The sequence below is a fragment of the Ailuropoda melanoleuca genome, chromosome 7, assembly GCF_002007445.2.
Source record: "Ailuropoda melanoleuca isolate Jingjing chromosome 7, ASM200744v2, whole genome shotgun sequence".
Lineage (NCBI taxonomy): Eukaryota > Metazoa > Chordata > Mammalia > Carnivora > Ursidae > Ailuropoda > Ailuropoda melanoleuca.
The window spans coordinates 42,828,725-42,834,770 of NC_048224.1; the positions used below are offsets into that span (position 1 = coordinate 42,828,725).

At 44.7% G+C, this 6,046-nt stretch overlaps 1 long non-coding RNA gene across 1 annotated transcript; it reads left to right on the plus strand.

The window, feature by feature from the left end:
* Window positions 1-1,588: 1,588 nt before the first annotated feature.
* Window positions 1,589-4,775, plus strand: LOC117803015. The gene is made up of 4 exons (XR_004626555.1): window positions 1,589-1,701; window positions 1,851-1,938; window positions 2,718-3,065; window positions 3,811-4,775. It is a non-coding gene; the product is annotated as an uncharacterized LOC117803015 (long non-coding RNA).
* The last annotated feature ends 1,271 nt before the right edge of the window (window positions 4,776-6,046 follow it).

Below are 6,046 nucleotides of genomic sequence, written 5' to 3' on the forward strand. Positions count from 1 at the left end.
TGTCCATTTACATTGCAACCTAGAGCAGCTGTACCTACTGTAGAAACTTCTGTCCACCAAGTCAGCATCATGGACCTTTGCCCAATGCAGACCCTGTGCTTACCCTACTGGGGGTGAGACAGGATCTTTGCTGAAGAACAAAGGGAAGAGGGGTTGACGAATAGCGACAATACAAGGTACAGATTTTCCTTGCCACTTGTGGTCAGAACAATCTCACTGAATCCTTAAACCTCACTGTCTCCCCATTTTACAGTTCAGAACACTGAGGCACATTGAAGTGAAGGGACTTGCCCAAGACCCATCAGAACAGGTCTGTGAGCCCAGGCCTTCCTTTCTCTATGGCTCAAGGTTTGTATTTATGCTGACTCAGTGCAAGTGAAGAGAGAAATAGGAAAATAGTCACTGTCTTCCAGGAGGGAGAGGACTTTGATTAAGAATATGAATGAATGTAAGTTACACTACTTATACCATTGGGTCAGAATAGACTTCTTGAATACCCCCTTATTTTCCATTTGTTTTTCACATCGTTCCTATCTTCAGGTGCTATGCTGGACACTGCATGATCCCTGAAAATCACAACCACCTTGCTGTGTAATGCCCTTATGTAAATAGAAAATGTATATTTTCTCCCTTTCTTCTTCACTTTCGATGTCTTTCTATATTTTAATGGCCGTGCTGGCCATGGACACGCATATCCTAAAGGAGTAATAAGCATTTACTCCCAAATTCTTTTTCCCAGATTGCAAAAGCTTACCACTGTTCTAATCTGACACCTTAAAAAAATCATCTGTACTGAGAGTGGCAGGAAAAGAACCTCTCTCATCATCTTAAAACAGCTCCAGTTTTTTTTTTTCCCCTATTTCTGGGCCAGAAGTTCTCCCTAATTTGGCATCACAAGATGAACAGGAATGGAGGAGGAAGCTTTTATTTCTCCTAGCAAAATATGATCTACTCCTGTTTTGAATCACCTTCAAAAAACGAGACATCGGGTCCTACAAAGTCATGTTTCATCTGCAAAATATGGGAATGTTGACGTCTTGGTGAACTGCAGTAAATATTAGATTCATCTGGCTTGCTTCTCAACTCCCACCAGCAGCCTCAGTACCCGGCCAGCCCTTATTTTAATCCAAGGCGGCTAGCCACTGTTCCCTCTGGGGTACACACCGAGCCTACCCACGGGAGGGTGGAGGTGGTCTCCTTGTATCCGCCCCATCTCAGTCTCACAAAGGATAATGCCCTGGGTGAGCGAATGGCACCCTGGTCTTCCATGCATTCCTTTCTGGCTTCAGGAATGAGGCAGAGGGATCAGATAGGACTGTGGAATGAATCTGAAATGGCCCAAAATAAGAAATAAACTCAACAGTCTAGGTTTCTGATAAGTCGTTTATAGCATAGCTATTTATCAAGACATCCATTTTGCATTCAGCTAGAGAAGAATGAATGTCATGGGCTTACTCCTTCCGGAGGCCAACTAATCCTTCTTTAATGGCTGGTACAAGGATTTGTTCCTGTCCCATAAGCTTTGGGTTCTGAAGGGCACTCATGTGTTCCACTGAATTATACCGGATATATCAAATTAATTCTATTAACCAGCTTATCCTCTAAATCTTTAACCAAGCCCTGATGCATATGCATTCACTGGTGTAAATGACTTCAAGCAATTTCAGAGATTGCTCGTTGGAGCTGTACCTACATTGAAAGGTGAGCCAGTCTCTGACCTTACTGCATTCCACAATGTTAAATAATCGGCTAAATGGTTACAGCCCTTGCTCAGAATGGGGTACTGCATTCTCCTCTTACCCCCTCCCACTCCATGGCTGCCTTGGAATTTGCCTTTAAACCAATTGCAGGACCCAAGAACTGTAATGGGCAAAAGCAAGCGATATGAGAGGCACGGTCTCCACTGAAGACTGACTGTAAAGGAAATCCAAGAATGCGGTTTGTAAATCCTGCCCCTGCCCTTGCTGTCCCCCACCCCCTACCCCTATACCTGGAATATGCTCACGTGCCCTGTTTTCTGGGAAGCTTAACGGTTCAGTTAAGTGACTCTTTGCTTTCTTACAGCGTCTTGTGCTTACCTCTTTCAAAAAGAATTACAGCAATAATAGTAGTAGTTAAACCCTGAATCTTTACTATGCATCAGACAGTTTTTGAAGTGCTTCATAAATCTTTACTTACTTAATCCTTGTTACCACCCCCATGAGGCAGGTACCACTATTATTTCAGTTTACAGATGGGAAAACAAAGGCACAGAGTGATGCAGTCACTTGTTCAGGGACACAAGCCAGTAGGTAGTGGAGCTCAGACTAGCCCCAGGCATTGCTAGTTATGTGCAAATACTAAACTGTTTATCTGCTTTATCCCATGTCATCCTCCTAGTAGTCAGGCACAGCAGAGATTCCGTGGTAACCACGTCCTACAGATGCAAAAGTAAAATGACTTGAGTCCATATACCGAGTAAGCTTAGAACCAGGATTCAAATTCACGTCTCTCCATTTCCAAAGCCCAGCTCTCCATCACTATGCTTTTATATGCAATTTTATAGTTGCCTCTTTTTCATGAGCTTTCCTTGTGCGTGACCTCAATATGATTCATTTTTCTATGCTGACCGCCCCACACCTTACCTACGATGTGCCACTTTTTTATAAATGCTTGCTGTGCTTGCCTGAACTGAATGTATTTTGAGTCCTAGCCCCGTAAACGTGTCTCATCAACAGGAAGGGGACTCCAGGGAACAGAACACTTGTCTTCGCTTGGCCCACGTGTTTGCTCCGTTCTGCCTTTCTGGAAATGGATGGACATGTAGAAACTTCCATCACCCCCATTCCCGTGAAAGTGCACGGGATTATGGGATGCGTGTGGTGGAACCCATGAAGCAGTGCACTCATGCTGCTGCAGTGTGATGGATTTCTCCCACCACCTGAGGGCGGTGTGTCGTGTGCCCTGCCCAAGTTGTACCAGATCGTCTCAGGGGACTCGAAGATGAGCAGAGACTTCAGAGGAGCCAAAGCGGTAGAGTCAGATGGTCCCCCGTTCGAGTCTATTTTTTAAATGTCTTATTCTGGGTAAATTACTTCACTTTGCTGGGCTTTGGTTTGCTTGTATGAAAAACGGGGTGGTCTTTACCTTATAATATTCCATGGTGATTAAACAAGAAAATATTTGGGAAGTATTTGACACAGTGCCAGATACCTCATAAGCTTTCAATAAGGGGTAGCAATTCTAATAAGTATGCTGAGGAATCTTTGCTTTTCTCCTACTCCTGGATACTTTTTTCACTGCCATATGCTCAATGTGGTGTTGTATTTGCAGAATAATGTATTAGCGAGAGGCAAGAAACGATTTCAAAATAACCTTACATTTATGGAGCCCTTGCTGTGTGCCAGGCACTGTGCTGAGTCCTACAGATAGATTAGCACATTTAATCCTCTCCACACCCTGTGAGGTAGGCACAGGCATTTCCCCCATTTTACAGATGGGGGTATAAAGGCTTAGAGCAGCTAAGCCACTCGTCCAACGTCATGCAGTTAGGAGGTCCCAGGAATGGGATTTCTACCGACACAGTCTAACTCAGCTCCCGACCCCTTAACCAACCTGGCTTGCTAACATTTCCTCCATGTAATCCTGGGCGGGGTCTCTTGTTTTTAAAATGGGTGACAAAGAAGACCAAACACTTGGAAGGTCAGATTTACCCAGCTGTACGCAACACTTGGGACTTGGCCTGCCAACGTGGAAGTCTGTTTGTTTGCGAACCTTTATGAGTAGCGCTGTGAGTCCCTTCACTGGCTGTCTTCTGTGTGTTCTTTACAGATGGTCCTCACTGAACTTTTGGGTTCTGGGAAGCAGCTGGATGGTTTGCATAACTGCCTTTGCACTTTTCTGGCACAGATGTCAAATGTTCTTAAATCTGACACAGACAAGTTAGTGGTTATCGATTGGACTCTCGACACAGCAAACTCTTCAGGTTTTCCTTCTATCATATTTTACGACATCCCACAGTGATGTTGGTGACCTTCGAAGCTTTCTTTGTGATGTTACCGATGGTGTAATTAAATGGTCTCTGAACGTGGGTGAGAAGTCCAGTTTGGATGAAGCTCCTGCTACTTAGCTCTTAACCGCCTCGGTCTGCGGTTCCAAATCGGTGCCCTTCTCAGACCATCAGCCATCATGTTGGGAACGGATGCAGGTTTGCAAAGCTAACGGGAGGACGGGTCAGAGCCTGCATTACAGGAAACTGCCGGCATGCGTCTTCTCATATGTTTCTCCCATTTCCAGGAAAGCAGTATTCGGATTTTTAATAGTTCCACGTTCAGAAGTCAGTCCAACTGGAACAAGGAACACACATTCCAAAGGCTTGCAACTTCTAAAAGGCATTTGTGTTTTTGCTCTACATGGCAGAATGGCTCAGAGAGGGACCAAAAGAGTTCACGAGGAAGCCACAGTTTGAAAGAGGGTATATTGTTGTCCCATTGATTAAACGGATGGGTCATATACTGCCGGAATCCAGGCCACATTTAAGAGAGGGTTTGGTTAGTCAATGCGTAGACGACCCACCACTTGCAATGGTGTCAAAGACTTTCATTAATGAGGCATGGCAGCGTAGGGGAGAAACAACTGTAGCCTGAGATTTAGGAGATACAGGTTGTAGTCTTGCATAACTCCTGGTGTAACCCCAGCAAAGCCCGTCTCCTCTCTGGGACTCAACTTTATCGTATGTAAATTGAGAACACGGGTCCCGAGATCCCCTTCTGTTGTAACAAGTGTCTTATTCCATGTTGTAGAGCCCACACAAAGACAGCACGAGACCCTCCCTCTCAGAGCACTTCTCAGGATGCAGTCTGCATAACTAGGAGTGAGGAAGAAAGGAATGACTTTCAGCGCTGTTCTCAAGGAGAAAAACCTCACCACTCATTGGCCCAAGGGGGCGGCCAATGTTTCCAGAAGTCTGGTGTTAACTGATCTCAAATCCAAACCCTTGTGAATTATAAGGCCAATTTTCCAATCAATTCCGGCTGAAATTCAGAATGCTTGTTGAGATTTAGGGGCTGGTGAGAGGACTGAGCTGTAGAATTGCCAGAGATAATTCCTATTGCCATGTTCTGGACCCAGAACAAGTCCTAGTAATAATAATCATTAAAAAAAAAAATACTGGCCGTATTTCCGAATAAAAGTGAGAGTAATCCAATCTGGATATAAGGAATGCTTTCAAACCCATTTTCAAATCAGCAACAGGCAGGCAGGATTTCATTCTTGATGTATTTTTAACATCTTATAAAAAGCTTCATTTTCTGCTTTATTTGTTCCTTAAAGGGGGGGGATACACTCTCAGCAGGAATGGCAACATTTTTCCTCTAACCTGGAAATAGGTCACAGTGGGCTGTCTGATGCTAGTCCCCCCCAACTAGAAGTTAGTAGTTTTTTTTTTTTTTAAAGATTTTATTTATTTATTCAACAGAGATAGAGACAGCCAGCGAGAGAGGGAACACAAGCAGGGGGAGTGGGAGAGGAAGAGGCAGGCTCATATCAGAGGAGCCTGATGTGGGGCTCGATCCCATAACGCCAGGATCACGCCCTGAGCCGAAGGCAGACGCTTAACCGCTATGCCACCCATGCGCCCCAGAAGTTAGTAGTTTTGCATTTATTGCCCCATTTAAGGTTGGCATCGAGGAATTAGCACTCACCCATCCTCATGTCAGCGTAGGGCGATTCAGTGGCTCTAAGAGACAGTTAAGAATTCAGTCATCAACCTTATGACCACCGGTAGTTAAGTACTTCCAGTGTACCCGGAACAATGATGACCTCTTCATATAGAGCTCCTCGTGGAGTCAGGCATTATAAGGAGATGTTATCTTGTTTCATAGTGGAGGAAGCAGAGACTCTGGGCAGTTGAGAAATGCTTCCAAGGGCCTGTAGCTGACAGCTTCAAGATTTGAACTCGGTTCTGTCTGATTCTAGAGCTCACGCTGATTCTGGAATACTGTGTCAACTCTGGAGGGTGCCCCGACCTGTTTTTGTGACCATGAATTTGACATGTACTATTTCAAGC